We start from the raw sequence: 16,902 nt of genomic DNA, 5'->3' as shown, positions 1-16,902 counted from the left end.
GCCCGGAGAGGAGACGCTGCAGGCATCTTTGGGGGGCGGGGCCGGACTGTGACATCGGGAAATTTTGCGATTCGCGGGTCCGCTGGAAGGGGGCGGGGCTAAAATGACGCGATTTGCGTCATTTTAACCCCTTCTCCACCCGACGGACCCGCGAATGCGGGAGGTTATCTCTCCATCCTGCTCGCATCACTAGGGTGCGAGCAGGATGCGGGAGACCTGCCCACTCTTCCGGGGGTGCGGGGGGCTACCCCAAAAAACGGGAGCCTCTCGCAGCTTCCGGGAGAGTAGGTAAGTATGGTTATAAGACTGAACCACCCTTATTACTGAATGGCGCTTTAAATTAAGTGGCGAACTCCATGAAATCCTGCCGGTCCCATAATGTTGGAACCTATTACATACTGTACGTGTCTCAAAAAAAGGACTTGGGAATTTGAACTGACTCTCTACAATCCTCCCAGACACTGAGTATTTACCCTCCCACTTTCAGATAATTCCCCCTCAGCTCCCTTACCCCTTGTACTCCTGCCATCATTATCGCTATCCCATTTGCTGGTCATTCTCCACAAATTGTCCTTCCCCTTATATTTCCTGCTGACCCCCTTATTTCCCTCAGTTTTCTTATACCGCTTTCAGATCGCAAATACCGGATACCACCCGGTAAGAGAAACGTGTCCTTACCGGGTGCGCTCCTTTGCTGGCTTTCCGACTCGGCAATATACCGGGTCGGTTGCCATAGCAGCGGGGGGCGCAGCAGCAGCAGGGGCGGGGGTGGAGGCGGCGCTGGGAGATGAGCTCATCTCCTGCGCCGCCTCTCCCTATGCTGTGAATGGGAGCCATGTCGCTTCGGAACGGCTCCCATTCACACTGCACCTGACCCGGTATTCAAACCGGGTATAATCCTTCTTTTATACCAGGTTGAATTACCGGGTCAGACGACCCGCTAATTCGGCAAAGGAGCTTCCACATCGCACACTGACCCGTTTCGACACGGCAATATGCCGTGTCGATACCGGGTTATTTGTGTGATGTGAAAGGGGTATTAGTTACCTCTGCCCTCCACCCAGTAATACCCAAACAAATGCAGGACAACAGAAAACAATATACAGGTTGAGTATCCCATATCCAAATATTCCGAAATACGGAATATTCGGAAATACATACTTTTTTTCAGTGAGAGTGAGATAGTGAAACCTTTGTTTTTTGATGGCTCAATGTACACAAACTTTGTTTAATACACAAAGTTATTAAAATATTGTATTAAATGACCTTCAGGCTGTGTGTATAAGGTGTATATGAAACCTAAATGAATTGTGTGAATGTAGACACACTTTGTTTAATGCACAAAGTTATAAAACATATTGGCTAAAATGACCTTCAGGCTGTGTGTATAAGGTGTATGTGAAACATAAATGCATTCTGTGCTTAGACTTAGGTCCCATCGCCATGATATCTCATTATGGTATGCAGTTATTCCAAAATACGGAATAATCAGATATCCAAAATACTTCTGGTCCCAAGCATTTTGGATAAGGGATTCTCAACCTGTATATATTTTTAATTGCTTCTAAACTTTTAATTCGGTCCCCTGCTCTTCTCTATCTATACCACTAATATAGCACTTTCGTATTTTAATATTAATGCATGCAGTTAATACCCTAATCTAGCTATCCTTTCAGCCTCTCACCAAGGGGGTCATTCCGAGTTGTTCGCTCGCTAGCAGTTTTTAGCAGCCGTGCAAACGCTATGCCGCCTCCCACTGGGAGTGTATTTTAGCTTAGCAGAAGTGCGAACGGTTGTATCGCAGAGCGCCTGCAAAAAAAATTTGTGTCATTTCAGAGTAGCTCAAAACCTACTCAGCGCTTGCGATCACTTCAGACTATTCAGTTCCGGATTTGACGTCACAAACCCGCCCAGCGTTCGCCAAGCCTGCGTTTTCCCTGGCACGCCTGCATTTTTCCGAACACTCCCTGAAAACGGTCAGTTGCCACCCAGAAACGCCCACTTCATGTCAATCACTCTGCGGCCGACAGTGCAACTGAAATGCATCGCTAGACCCTGTGCAAAACAGCATCATTTGTTGTGCCCGTATGTCGCACGTGCGCATTGCGCCGCATGCACAGAAATGCAGTTTTTTTAGCCTGATCACTGCGCTGCGAACAAATGCAGCTAGCGATCAACTCGGAATGACCCCCATGTGTGTTGGCTGAGTTACTGAATGGCTTTCTGCCATTTCATCTTCGATGCCTTCTCGACACCCCAAACCTAAACTATCAAAAATAAGAGTTCAGAATTTTCCCACCAACCAATAGTTACTGACCGAACATGTCTCTGTCTACAACAAAACAGTAAGCCCTACCTCTGAAGCTCGCTGTCTGGTTGGGGAGGGGGGGGGGGGGGGGAGGGTTCAATTGTTTTTTGAGTGCTCTGCATCTATAGGATCAATTCCACCGTTGCTCATTTAGATGCGAATACCACGGGCACCCATTTATTTCTGATCGCCACATTTTCCCTGTCACATCCAATAGTTTAGACAGGTTTAGATGCTAAAGCGGCTATTTGGGCACAACCAGCGCGAAAAGTGGAAGAGGAGGAACACGGGGTGTATTAGTCACCAATGTCAGAAGATCCATCCACAAGCATTGGTGCTCAGCATCAAGAAAAGGCTCAGGATGTAGAGGGTAGAAAAGCCCATTAATAACCTTTTCAGACATACTTGAAAATCCCAGATTTTTGCACATGAACACACTTCAACCCGGGAATTTTGTATGTCTGAAAGGCACCAACACGGGAACCAGTTCCTGGGTTGCACCGATGCAATATACCAGGGTTTTTACTGGGACATTTGCCCCGGGTAAACAACCCGGGTTAAGTGTGAATGGTGAGACCCGGAAATGTACTCCTGGGTCACACTCAGAAGCCTCTGATAAGCTGTTCAAGGCTGCGTGGGCTGCCAGGAGGGGGCTGCGCTCCGTGCTGGCTGGAGGGGGCTGCGCTCCACCCTGGCTGGAGGGGGCTGCGCTCCACCCTGGCTGGAGGGGGCTGCGCACACCGTCCTGGCAGGAGGGGGCTGCGCACACCGTCCTGGCAGGAGCGGGCTGCGTTCCGTGCCGGCAGGAGCGGGCTGCGTTCCGTGCCGGCAGGAGCGGGCTGCGTTCCGTGCCGGCAGGAGCGGGCTGCGTTCCGTGCCGGCAGGAGCGGGCTGCGTTCCGTGCCGGCAGGAGCGGGCTGCGTTCCGAGCCGGCAGGAGCGGGCTGCGTTCCGTGCCGGCAGGAGCGGGCTGCGTTCCGTGCCGGCAGGAGCGGGCTGCGTTCCGAGCCGGCAGGAGCGGGCTGCGTTCCGAGCCGGCAGGAGCGGGCTGCGTTCCGTGCCGGCAGGAGCGGGCTGCGTTCCGTGCCGGCAGGAGCGGGCTGCGTTCCGTGCCGGCAGGAGCGGGCTGCGTTCCGTGCTGCCGGTAGAAGCAGCTGGTTTTAGAAGGGGCGTGTGTTATTGCTTGAGCGTGACATGTGAGTGTATAACATGTATGTGTGTGTATGACAGCAGCCCGGCAGCCCTGGCTTGTAGAATACCAGGGTAGACCAGGCTTATGTCTGAAAGGGGACAACCCAGGAATTTCCCAGGTCTCAGGTGTAGTGTGAAAGGGGGTCTCGGGCAACCAGGATTTTTCAGAGGTGAAAAACCCAGGACTGAGCAGGGAAATTCCCGGCCCATATGTCTGAGTGCTATAAGTCTAATACTGTGTGATGAAGTTATTAACCCTAATAAATGTAGAGAAAGTCACAAGCTATTTATCTTCCCTCCCGTCATAACGCGCTGCTGTTGGGGGGACCCCACATATCCTGCAGTCCCACTGTTGGGGGGGGGGGCTATATCCTGCAGTCCCACTGCTGGGGGGACCCCACATATCTTGCAGTCCCACTCCCACAGCCACCACCAATTCCAGGGTCTCACCCACAGGTTGCACATCTCTGGCATAAACAGACACAACCACTTGGTTTCCTCAAGGCCAGGATGGTTACTACTACATGACCCCTGGAGCAGTGAGGAGACACATAAGGATAACAGTCTTACTTCTCCTGTATATAATGCTTACAGTAGTAATAACACTGACCAATAACAATCAGTGAACGCTGGGGGGCGCCCCTGCCTTGTGTTACACACGGGAGTTCTCACCTATCTCCCAGGAGCCGTCACCGCGCCTCCATCATCTCTGTCCCGTTATTCACCAGAGAGCTGCGGATGACCGGAGGATAGAACGGCTGCAACTCCCAGAGAAAGCAACCAAGCCTAGATAGCCGGAGACAGAGCGTCACTGGAGCGGAGTCAGGAAGTCGTCTCCGCCGCCGCCATATTGGTGAAGGGCAACTGGTATACACACATACATTTGTACAAGTCTCTCACATTAGTGCGCTAGGGATGACAAGAATGTAAAAGAATGAAAAACAAAACAGTAGATAACACAGTGGCTGTCAGGTGTTGTGGCTTCCTGGAAATACTGTGACTTGTAGTGCCACAACTGGAGAGGTACATTTTGCAGTTAATTATATTATCCTGTTTTGCAAAGTGTCCCACTATTAGTATGGAATTTATATTGTAAGCTCCGCTGGGACATAGACTCTGCTGCGTAATATGGCAGCAAAGATGGCGTAAGCCCATAGGCTTACCTAAAATGAATGCGGGGTGTGGGGTGTAAACGTGCCCCTGGGTCCGGGATGAGGCCCAGACCGCACACCCTCTGCACGTCTGCGCTGCAAATGTCATGTTTCCGGAGATCTGCGTATGCACACTACAGGAACCACCAAGAAAATGCTCAGTAGACTGAGAGGGGAGGGCCTGAAGCTTGATGCGCCCCTGCATAAGGCCTCATGGCTTTCTTATACCCTTTTCAGACAGAAAGGGAAATTCCCAGATGAAGAAGTTCTACCCGGTAATTTGCTGAAAAACACGGGTCCTTTTTCGGTGTGAAAGGGTCAACCGGGGTTGTTTTGACCCAGGTAATTTGCCGGGTAAAAATTCTTGACCCGGTAATTTGCTTTTCTTGTATGAAAGGGGGGTGGGGGTCAGGCAGGGACCGGCAAAACGACTCGGCACTGAAATGCCAGGTAATTGGCGGGATTTCTGTCTGAAAAGAGTATAAGCAATATAATGGGTCACCCCTCTCCTCAGAATCACTTCTTCATTCCTTGTAAAAATATTTTTGTAGACCAACTGGAGTTTATAAACACTGCCAGAGAAACATTTCCACTAACACAAATCTACATTTGGATGAGAGAGACAGTGGGCCCGATTCAGGTTGGATCACAATGCGCAATCCAACCACAAAAATTGCTAAAAGGATGCTGGAGCATGCGCAGAGCCCGTCCTGCGCATGTGCCCGCCTCTGCCTGTCAATCAGGGGGGGGTGAATGCTCAGTTTCCTAGGTGGAGACGGAGCGTTGCACGGGCGTGGCATCAAAATGGGGCGGCGTGATCGAGGTGGCTGCGTGACTTCACACGCAGCCGCCGCGATCAGAAAAATGGCAGCAGGCTTCCCGCGGGCGCAGCCAAGCTGCACCAGCGGAAGGTTTCCTTTACTTTAGAGATCAAGCACACATTGCGGTGCCATCACAATTTCTTCTTGATCAAGGCGGGGGAGCGTCGGTCAGCATCCTGGGTGGCCTTGTCCTGCGATGGGCAGCCCCCAGCATGCGATAACACGGATTGCTACTTACCGTGTTTCCCCGATAATAAGACACTGTCTTATTTTATTTTTTTTGTCAAAAAACCACCATAGGGCTTATTTTCGGGGTAGGGCTTATTTTTATTAACATTGACAGTAATTTTAATAAACATAATTTGTGCCCACTTCTCTGGCCTCATTACTTTACATTAGACATCATTACTGCCCACAGCCATTCCTGCAGCCCCCTGCTTTCACTCACCTTCTCTCAGCGGCTCCTGGATCTCTTTTCCCCTCCGCATTACTCAGCTCACTGAATGACGCTGGCGCGACCTTTGGGTCAAGCCAGCGTCACTCATGTGGGAGAGACCTGCGGAGAGGTAGCTCCGACAGTGCCTGACTGGCTGTTATTGCGCCGAGCCAGCCAGGAGCTGTCTCTCTCCTGGCAACGGGGGTGATGGAAGCTCCATCACCCCCTTTCAAGATTAAAAAAAAAAAAAACAGTGAAAGGTTTGTGTACTGAAGCCCGGGCCCTGTGATACTGGCGGAAGCCATTTCATGCAGGGGGCGGAGCTGGGTAGTTTACTGTAGCGCAGGGACCGGCAAAATGGGGATTTAGATAGGGCTTACTTTCGGGGTAGGGCTTATTTTGGACAATTTATGAAAAGTGAGGGTAGGGCTTATTATCGGGGTAGGTCCTATTATCGGGGAAACACGGTAGCAGAATTTGCAATCCAACCTGAATCAGGCCCAGTGTACAGTATCTATTACCAGAGTGGGCAACAAGGCGAGTGCAGAATATTATCTATTGCAGGTCCAGGCAGCAGTCACATGCACCACTGGAGTCCTGGTCTGTGTGTATACCATCCTCGCCATCCAGGATAACCACGGGTGCCAAGAGGGGGGTGGGTGTGAGTACTAATTGCCCAGGATTATGACTCTTGGAGGGGCCTGGGTCAGATGCTGAAGGGGACAAATGTTGCATAGTATTCTTTATTTCTCTAACGTCCTAAGTGGATGCTGGGGACTCCGTCAGGACCATGGGGTTTAGCGGCTCCGCAGGAGACAGGGCACAATAATAAAAGCTTTAGGATCAGGTGGTGTGCACTGGCTCCTCCCCCTATGACCCTCCTCCAAGCCTCAGTTAGATCTTTGTGCCCGGCCGAGAAGGGTGCAATCTAGGTGGCTCTCCTGAGCTGCTTAGAATAAAAGTTTAAGTTAGGTTTTTTATTTTCAGTGAGTCCTGCTGGCAACAGGCTCACTGCTACGAGGGACTTAGGGGAGAGAAGTAAACTCACCTGCGTGCAGGATGGATTTGCTTCTTAGGCTACTGGACACCATTAGCTCCAGAGGGAGTCGGAACACAGGTCTCACCCTGGGGTTCGTCCCGGAGCCGTGCCGCCGACCCCCCTTGCAGATGCCGAAGTTGAAGAGGTCCAGAGGTCCAGAAACAGGCGGCAGAAGACTTCCAGTCTTCATAAGGTAGCGCACAGCACTGCAGCTGTGCGCCATTGTTGTCAGCACACTTCATACCAGCGGTCACTGAGGGTGCAGGGCGCTGGGGGGGGCGCCCTGGGCAGCAATGTATTATACCTTTTTTATGGCTAAAATACATCACATACAGCCCTTGAGGCTATATGGATGTATTTAACCCCTGCCAGATCTCACAAACTCCGGGAGAAGAGCCCGACGTTTTAGGGGGCGGGGCCTATTCTCCTCAGCACACGGCGCCATTTTCCTGCTCAGCTCTGCTGTGAGGAAGGCTCCCAGGCTCTCCCCTGCACTGCACTACAGAAACAGGGTTAAAACAGAGAGGGGGGGGCACTTATTTGGCGATATGATTACATATGTGAAAATGCTATAAGGGAAAACACTTGTATAAGGGGTTGTCCCTGTATAATTATAGCGTTTTTGGTGTGTGCTGGCAAACTCTCCCTCTGTCTCCCCAAAGGGCTAGTGGGGTCCTGTCCTCTATCAGAGCATTCCCTGTGTGTGTGCTGTGTGTCGGTACGTGTGTGTCGACATGTAGGAGGACGATGTTGGTGAGGAGGCGGAGCAAATTGCCTGTATTGGTGATGTCACTCTCTAGGGAGTCGACACCGGAATGGATGGCTTATTTAGGAATTACGTGATAATGTCAACACGATGCAAGGTCGGTTGACGACATGAGACGGCCGGCAAACAAATTAGTACCTGTCCAGGCGTCTCAGACACCGTCAGGGGCTTGTAAAAACGCCCATTTACCTCAGTTGGTCGACACAGACACGGACACTGACTTCAGTGTCGACGGTGAAGAAAAAAAAAAAAAAACGTATTTTCCTTTAGGGCCACACGTTACATGTTAAGGGCAATGAAGGAGGTGTTACATATTTCTGATACTACAAGTACCACAAATAAGGGTATTATGTAGGGTGGGAATAATCTACTTGTAGTTTTTCCTGAATCAGATAAATTAAAGTGTGTGATGATACGTGGGTTTCCTCCGATAGAAAATTATTGGAGGTATACCCTTTCCCGCCAGAAGTGAGGGCGAGTTGGGAAACATACCTTAGGGTGGATAAGGCGCTCACACGCTTATAAAAACAAGTGGCGTTACCGTCTCCAGATACGGCCGCCCTCAAAGAGCCAGCTGATAGGAAGCTGAAAAATATCCTAAAAAGTATATACACACATACTGGTGTTATACTACGACCAGCAATCGCCTCAGCCTGGATGTGCAGCGCTGGGGGGGCTTGGTCGGATTTCCTGACTGAAAATATTGATACCCTTGACAGGAACAATATTTTATTGACTATAGAGCATTTTAAGGATGCATTTCTATATATGCGAGATGCGCAGAGGGATATTTGCATTCTGGCATCAAGAGTAGATGTGATGTCCATATCTGCCAGACGATGTTTATAGACACGACAGTGGTCAGGTGATGCAGATTCCAGACGGCACATGGAAGTATTGCCGTATAAAGGGGCGGTCCATCGGACCTGGTGGCCATGGCAACAGCTGGAAAATCCACTTTTGTTACCCCAAGTCACATCTCAGCAGAAAAGGACACAGTCTTTTCAGTCTCAGTCCTTTCGTACCCATAAAGGCAGGCGGGCAAAAGGCCAGTCATATCTGCCCAGGGTTAGAGGAAAGGGAAGAAGACTGCAGCAGGCAGCCCATTCCCAGGAACAGAAGTCCTCCACAGCTTCTGCCAAGTCCGCAGCATGACGCTGGGGCCATACAAGCGGACTCAGGTGCGGTGGGGGGTCATCTCAAGAGTTTCAGCACGCAGTGGGCTCACTCGCAAGTGGACTCCTGGATCCTACATGTAGTATCCCAGGTGTACATTGGAAATTCGAGACGTCTTCCCCTCACAAGTTCCTGAAGTCTGCTTTACCAACGTCTCCCTCCGACAGGGAGGCAGTATTGGAAAGAAATTCACAGGCTGTATTCCCAGCAGGTGATAATCAAAGTACCCCTCCTACAACAAGGGAAGGGGTATTATTCCACACTATATTGTGGTACTGAAGCCAAACGGCTCGGTGAGATCTAAAAGATTTGAACAATTACATACAAGGGTTCAAATCAAGATGGAGTCACTCAGAGCAGTGATAGCGAACCAGGACGATATGGTGTCACTGGATATCAGGGACGCTTACCTACATGTCCAAATTTTGCCCTTCTCACCAAGGGTATCTCAGGTTCGTGGTACAGAACTGTCACTATCAGTTCAGACGCTGCCGTTTGGATTGTCCACGGCACCCCGGGTCTTTACCATGGTAATGGCCGAAATGATGATTCTTCCTAAAAGAAATATGGACGCTTTCCTGATAAGGGCAAGGTCCAGAGAACAGTTGGCGGTCGGAGTAGCACTATCTCAAGTAGTTCTACGACAGCACGAGTGGATTCTAAATATTCCAAAATCGCTGCTTTTTCCGACGACACGTCTAATGTTCCTAGGAATGATTCTGGACACAGTCCAGAAAAGGATGTTTTCTCCCGGAGAAGAAGACCAGGGAGTTATCCGAGCTAGTCAGGAACCTCCTAAAACCAGGAAAAGTATCAGTGCATCATTGCACAAGGGTCCTGTGAAAAATGGTGGTTTCTTACAAAGCGATCCCATTCGGTAGATTTCACGCAAGAACCTTTCAGTGGAATCTGCTGGGAAAATGGTCTGGATCGCATCTTCAGATGCATCAGCGGACAACCCTGTCTCCAAGGACAAGGGTGTTTTCTTCTGCGGTGGCTGCAGAGTGCTCATCTATGAAAGGGCCGCAGATTCGACATTCAGGACTGGGTCCTGGTGACCACGGATGCCAGCCTGAGTGGCTGGGGAGCAGTCACACAAGGAAAAAATTTCCAGGGAGTGTGATCAAGTCTGGAGACTTCTCTCCACATAAATATACTGGAGCTAAGGGCAATTTACAAGGCTCTAAGCTTAGCAAGACCTCTGCTTCAAGGTCAGCCGGTATTGATCCAGTGGGACAACATCACGGCAGTCGCCCACGTAAACAGACAGGGCGGCACATGAAGCAGGAGGGAAATGGCAGAAACTGCAAGGATTATTCGCTGGGCGAAAAATCATAGAAACATAGAAACATAGAATTTGTCGGCAGATAAGAACCACTTGGCCCATCTAGTCTGCCCCTTTTTTTTTTTTTTTTATATATTATTTTTTTTTATCACTAACCTTATTTGATCCTTATTTCTTTGTAAGGATATCCTTATGTCTATCCCATGCATGTTTAAATTGCTCTACTGTCTTAGCCTCTACCACCTCTGATGGGAGGCTATTCCACTTGTCCACTACCCTTTCTGTGAAATAATTTTTCCGCAAATTTCCCCTGAACCTCCCCCCCTCCAGTCTCAGTGCATGTCCTCGTGTCCTATTGCTTCTCTTCATTTGGAGAATGTTTCCCTCCTGGACTTTGTTAAAACCCTTCATATATTTGAAAGTTTCTATCATGTCCCCCCTTTCTCTTCTCTGCTCCAAACTATACATATTGAGATTTCTTAGTCTTTCTGGGTATGTTTTGTGATGTAGGCCATGCACCATTTTAGTTGCCCTCCTTTGTACAGTTTCTAATGTATTAATATCCTTTTGAAGATATGGCCTCCAGAACTGAATACAGTATTCTAGATGAGGCCGTACCAATGACCTATACAGTGGCATTATTACTTCTTTCTTTCTGCTGCTGATTCCTCTCCCAATGCAGCCAAGCATCTGACTAGCCTTCCTCATTGCCTTGTTACATTGCTTACCTGCCTTTAAGTCATCTGAAATAGTGACTCCTAGATCCCTTTCCTCCTCAGTAGTTTCCAGTATAGTGCCATTAATACTGTATTTAGCTTTAGGATTTTTGAGACCCAAGTGCATGATTTTGCATTTTTTGGCATTAAACTGTAATTGCCAGACTCTTGACCATTCCTCTAGTCTACCTAGATCCTCAATCATTTGTTTTACCCCACCTGGTGTGTCTACCCTGTTGCATACCTTTGTGTCATCTGCAAAAAGGCATACTTTCCCTTTAATCCCATTTGCAATGTCACCAATAAAGATATTGAAAAGCACTGGTCCAAGTACAGATCCCTGGGGTACTCCACTGGTAACATTTCCCTCCTGTGAATGCACTCCATTTACCACAACTCTCTGTTTTCTATCCTTCAACCAAGATCTTATCCATTCAATAATCCTAATATCCAATCCCAAACTTTCAAGTTTATTTAGCAGTCTGCGATGTGGAACTGTGTCAAAAGCCTTACTAAAGTCAAGATAAGCTATATCCATGGCTCCACCTTTATCCATCACTTTAGTCACACAATCAAAAAAGTCAATAAGATTTGTTTGACATGATCTTCCCCCAGTGAATCCATGCTGTTTGGGATCCAGTAAATTGCCGGATTTGAGATGATCTACAACTCTTTCTTTTAAGAGTGTTTCCATCAATTTCCCTACTACTGATGTAAGACTCACTGGTCTGTAGTTGTTTGCCTCTTCCTTGCTTCCACTTTTGTGCAGTGGGACTACGTTTGCTCTTTTCCAGTCCCCTGGAATTTCTCCTGTAGCTAATGACTGGTTGAATAATTCTGTCAATGGTGCTACCAGCACCTCTTTAAGTTCTTTTAGTATCCTTGGATGTATCCCATCTGGCCCCATCATGTGATAACACTCTCAGCAGTGTTAATTCCGGGAATGGAAAACTGGGAAGCAAACTTCCTCAGCAGGCATAACCTCCACCCGGGAGAGTGGGGACTTCAGCGGGAAGTCTTCCACATGATTGTAAACCGTTGGGAAAAACCAAAGGTGGACATGATGGCGTCCCGCCTGAACAAAAAACTAGACAAATATTGCGCCAGGTCAAGGGACCCTCAGGCAATAGCGGTGGACGCTCTGGTAACACTGTGGGTGTACCAGTCAGGGTATGTGTTCCCTCCTATGCATCTCATACCAAAAGTACTGAGAATCATAAGAAGGAGATGAGTAAGAACGATACTCGTGGTTCCGGATGGGTCAAGAAGGACTTGGTACCCGGAACTTCAAGAGATGCTCACGGAAGAACCGTGGCCTCTACCTTTAAGAAAGGACCTGCTCCAGCAGGGGCCTTGTCTGTTCCAAGACTTACCGCGGCTGCGTTTGACGGCATGGCAGTTGAACGCCGGATCCTGAAAGGGCATTCCAGATGAAGTCATCCCTACCCTGGTCGAAGCCAGGAAGGATGTAACCGCAAAACATTTTCACCGCATTTGGCGAAAATATGTTGCGTGGTGTGAGGCCAAGAAGGTCCCTACAGAGGAATTCCAACTGGGTCGTTTCCTACATTTCCTGAAAACAGGACTGTCTATGGGCCTAAAATTAGGGTCCATTAAGGTTCAAATTTCGACCCTGTCAAATTTCTTCCAGAAAGAACTGGCTTCAGTGCCTGAAGTTCAGACGTTTGTAAAAGGGGTACTGCATATACAGCCTCCTTTTGTGCCCCCAGTGGCACCTTGGGATCTCAATGTTGTTTTGAGTTTCCTAAAGTCACATTGGTGATCCACTCACCACTGTGGAATTAAAATATTTCACATGAAAGGTGAAGATTCTATTAGCCCTGGCTTCAGCCAGGCGTGTGTCAGAATGGGCGGCTTTATCATATAAAAGCCCTTACTTAATTTTTCATTCTGACAGGGCAGAATTGAGGACTCGTCCTCAATTTCTCCTTAAGGTGTTTTCTGTTTTTCACATGAACCAACCTATTGTGGTACCTGCGGCTACTAGGGACTTGGAGGACTCCAAGTTACTTGACGTTGTCAGGGCCCTGAAAATATATGTTTCCAGGACGACTGGAGTCAGAAAATCTGACTCGCTGTTTAGCCTGTATGCACCCAACAAGATGGGTGTTCCTGCTTCTAAGCAGACGATTGCTTGCTGGATTTGTAGTACAATTCAGCTTGCACATTCTGTGGCAGGCTTGCCACAGCCAAAATCAGTAAAAGCCCATTCCACAAGGAAGTGGGCTCATCTTGGGCGGCTGCCCGAGGGGTCTCGGCTTTACAACTTTGCCGAGCTGCTACTTGGTCAGGGGCACACCCTGACTGAGGAGGACCTGGAGTTCTCTCATTCGGTGCTGCAGAGTCATCCGCACTCTCCCGCCCGTTTGGGAGCTTTGGTATAATCCCCATGGTCCTGACGGAGTCCCCAGCATCCACTTAGGACGTTAGAGAAAATAAGAATTTACTTACCGATAATTCTATTTCTCGTAGTCCGTAGTGGATGCTGGGCGCCCATCCCAAGTGCGGATTGTCTGCAATACTTGTACATAGTTATTGTTACAAAAATCGGGTTATTCTTGTTGTGAGCCATCTTTTCAGAGGCTCCTTCGTTGTTATCATACTGTTAACTGGGTTCAGATCACAGGTTGTACGGTGTGATTGGTGTGGCTGGTATGAGTCTTACCCGGGATTCAATATCCTTCCTTATTATGCACGCTCGTCCGGGCACAGTATCCTAACTGAGGCTTGGAGGAGGGTCATAGGGGGAGGAGCCAGTGCACACCACCTGATCCTAAAGCTTTTATTATTGTGCCCTGTCTCCTGCGGAGCCGCTAAACCCCATGGTCCTGACGGAGTCCCCAGCATCCACTACGGACTACGAGAAATAGAATTATCGGTAAGTAAATTCTTATTTTTCCAAAGGTGGCATTGCCACGCCTCCCAGGTTTGGTCACGCCCCTTCAGTACTTGGGCCCCACGGCTTTCTCAATGGCACTGAGGCTTAGGGATGGCAATCAATTACTCGTAATCATTGAAGGTTTATGCCCGATGTCAAATACTTTTGGTACAGCACAAATGATTATATATATTTTTTCCCAATGTGCCGGGTCACGGAACATAGCTTTGCCTCCAACACCCACAAAGCCCTGCCCCCAGGCTGTGATTGGCCCGCGGGCCAGTCACTGAAAGAACAGGGATGACCATCTCGATGGCCACTCACAGCTTCATAATCGATGGTGAGAACACCGAAGGTGATGCTTCATCGAGCACGCACAGAACGGGTCCTACACATACGCAAAGTACCGATAATCGGCACTTTGCGATGCACAACGAACCTCCAACCACATCTGAATAATCCCCAGTATCTCTTGCTAAAAATACTATAAATGTAGCTAAAGTTGACTCACAACACTGCACTGGCCCCATCTTGTGGATAAAAGTGAAAATTGCAGGGACATTTGGTAAAATGTTATATTTTAATATAATACACCAATAGACCCAGGGTCGGCGCCTCCAATAGGCAGCTGCCTAGAGGGCCGGGATGTGGTTGCATAAATCTTAACACTAAGGTGCCAATTTATCAGCAAGTGATAAAACTCATTGTGAATGGTAAAACTCATTGCGTATGATAAATGGTGCTCCAGGCAATTCGCTCCCAACTGTCATTTTTCAAACACAGTTAGGAGCTGATTGGCTGAAGCACCATTTATCATACACAACGAGTTTTATCACTTGTTGATAAATGAACCCCTAAAATATAAGGATGTCTACTTTATGTTGCAGATCTTAGACACCGCCTCTGCAGCACTTGATGCTTTTCATCATGTCTGGCTGTTCTGTGCGGCAGTTTCACTAAAAAGACATGCCACAAGCCAGACAGTGATACTGCCCGACACCCCACCACCACCACCACCTCCTCCAGTGCCACCTCTTCCAGCCCCTCTTCTTCTGGTCTCCTCCAGCTCTTAATTTTCCTTCCTTTCCCCTTCCCATCAGTTAGTAAGAGAAGCTCTACCACGAGAAGAGACCATCTGAATGGAGGATGAGTGATATTGCGAATGTTAATCAGTGATATGTAATCTGAGGCTCTCCTGCTGTTGTGGGACTACAGATCACAGCATGCCCACACAGCTAAAGCATCAGCTATCAGTGTAACAGAATTGTCTATATAGCATACTTCCTGATAATTGGGCTGCCCTCTCTAATACCACTTTCAGTCAGAAAAATCTCAAATTCCCGGGTTTTTTTCCGGTTTTACAGTTCCTAACCCCCTTTCACACAGCACATTTAACCCAGATTATTCCCGGGTCGACCCCTTTCAGACAGAACCCGTGTCAGCCCTGCAATAGACTTGTGTGTCACAAGAAATGGACTGTTTTTATGGCACACAGAGATGAGGTCATGAAAAGTGGGGGGAGACTGCTCACAGCATTGCATTAAACATAGCTGACGAGTTACTACCGAGTAGCCCGGAGTTCCCAGTGATCTGCTTCCGTATCTCTTCCTTCCCTCTAACAGAAAGCAGCTCCCCGATCTCTTCCTTCTTCCAGTGCGCCATGCTGTCTCTCTCATCCGTCTGCCCTGCAGCACAATTGTGACCTCAGACGCCAGCGCCAGTGCCACGCCCACTCAGCCAATCAGAGAGGCCCTGCTGCTCAGCCAATCGCCGGTACCCCCGCCAGGCCAGCCAATAAGCGCTGTTAACCGCGACCCATTTCTAAAATACCGGATCGGACCCTTTCAGACAGCTGGCAACCCGTGTACGATCCGGGAAAAATCCATGTAGAAACCTGGGATGAAGTCTCGGGAATCCTGGGTCGTCCCTTCCCGAGCCGGGAAATTACCAGCTTCTTTTCTTTGTCTGAAAGGGGTATTAGAGAAGGTTTTCGCACAGTGGCGTCACTAGGTGGGTGCCGGTCGCACCTGGGTGTCAGCCTCTGAGGGGTGACACCAAAATGCCGGCTCCTCCCCAGTGCAGGGAACCGGGTGCTACTCTGTAACATTACGTGCAGTACTCGGCTCCCGTCACAGAGTAGCAGCCGGCAGTGTGTGTGCACTATACAGGCAGACCCCGGGAATGCTGTGCATGCCCCTCGGAGTGATGAAAACACGGTTGGCCCACGGGGTCAGGCCCCCTTTTTTTGAAGTCACGTCACCTTTATGGGGCAAGCGCCGGGTCACTGCACTAGGTGTTAGTAACCCCAGTGATGCCCCTGAGAAACCAGTTAATGCTTTATTTATGTTGGCTGTTGCTGTTTCTGTTCATTTTAGTAATATGCACTGATGTCATTGCTGTAGGTTATTTTATGTCACTGGGGGTCATTTAGATCTGATCGCTGGGCTGCTAATTTTGCTGTCCTGCGTTCAGATAGTCGCCGCCTCCAGGGGGAGTGTATATTCACTGTGCAAGTGTGTGATCCTGAGTGTACACCGAGCTGGATCCACTGTGTGCAGTCTGTGCGCAGCCCAGGACTTACAACAGGCTGATCGGGGCCGGAGCTGACATCACAAACCTGGCCTGAAAATGCTTGGGAACGTCTGCGTTTTTCCTGACACTCACAGAAAACGGTCAGTTACCACCAACAAACGGCTTCCTCCTGTTAATCTCCTTCTGAATGCCCGTGTGATTAGAATTTTCGCATCATTCTGTCGCTGGCTGGTGATGCCCTTTGTTGTTGTCCGACGAGCGTGCGCATTGCAGTGCATACACATGCGCTGTTAGTACCTGAAAATGCACAGCAGCGGTCAGATCTGAATGACCCCCAATGTCAGGTGTGTGTAACATGTCAGCATGGTTGGTCGGCTGAGGACTAGCCTAGTGCTCCTAGAAACAATGCACGAGCCCTGGCTTACACTAGGGTTGCAATCTGTCTATGACTGCTGAAAACAGTACTTCTGTCCAGAGTCCAGAGCTTTAGCAATCCCGGACATGTAGCTTCTGGAAACTAAAAGTTGCTTTACAATTAGAACAACGGTAATAGAACAAAACTGGGCAAAGACAGACAAACATA

The 16,902-nt window shown here is 49.0% G+C and overlaps 2 protein-coding genes across 4 annotated transcripts in view; one reads left to right on the top strand and one right to left on the bottom strand.

The window, feature by feature from the left end:
• LOC135050328 (beta-1,4-galactosyltransferase 4-like) overlaps window positions 1–4,278 on the bottom strand; it is a 285,428-nt gene extending 281,150 nt beyond the window's left edge. For 2 of the 3 annotated variants that reach the window (XM_063956756.1, XM_063956761.1), the window contains exon 1: window positions 4,171–4,278. The gene's annotated coding sequence lies outside the window, so the exon portion shown is untranslated. Of the gene's footprint in view, window positions 1–4,108; window positions 4,134–4,170 lie in introns of those variants that run through there. The other variant, XM_063956759.1, reaches the window with a different exon arrangement.
• Window positions 4,279–4,427: 149 nt separating this feature from the next.
• TMEM39A (transmembrane protein 39A) overlaps window positions 4,428–16,902 on the top strand; it is a 122,910-nt gene continuing 110,435 nt past the window's right edge. Inside the window, exon 1 of the mRNA XM_063956754.1 lies at window positions 4,428–4,521. The gene's annotated coding sequence lies outside the window, so the exon portion shown is untranslated. The remainder of the gene's footprint in view (window positions 4,522–16,902) is intronic.

This window comes from Pseudophryne corroboree, chromosome 2 (genome assembly GCF_028390025.1).
Source record: "Pseudophryne corroboree isolate aPseCor3 chromosome 2, aPseCor3.hap2, whole genome shotgun sequence".
NCBI lineage: Eukaryota > Metazoa > Chordata > Amphibia > Anura > Myobatrachidae > Pseudophryne > Pseudophryne corroboree.
Note: the sequence above shows the minus strand (reverse complement) of the source record. Positions and strands in the feature narration are given on the sequence as shown.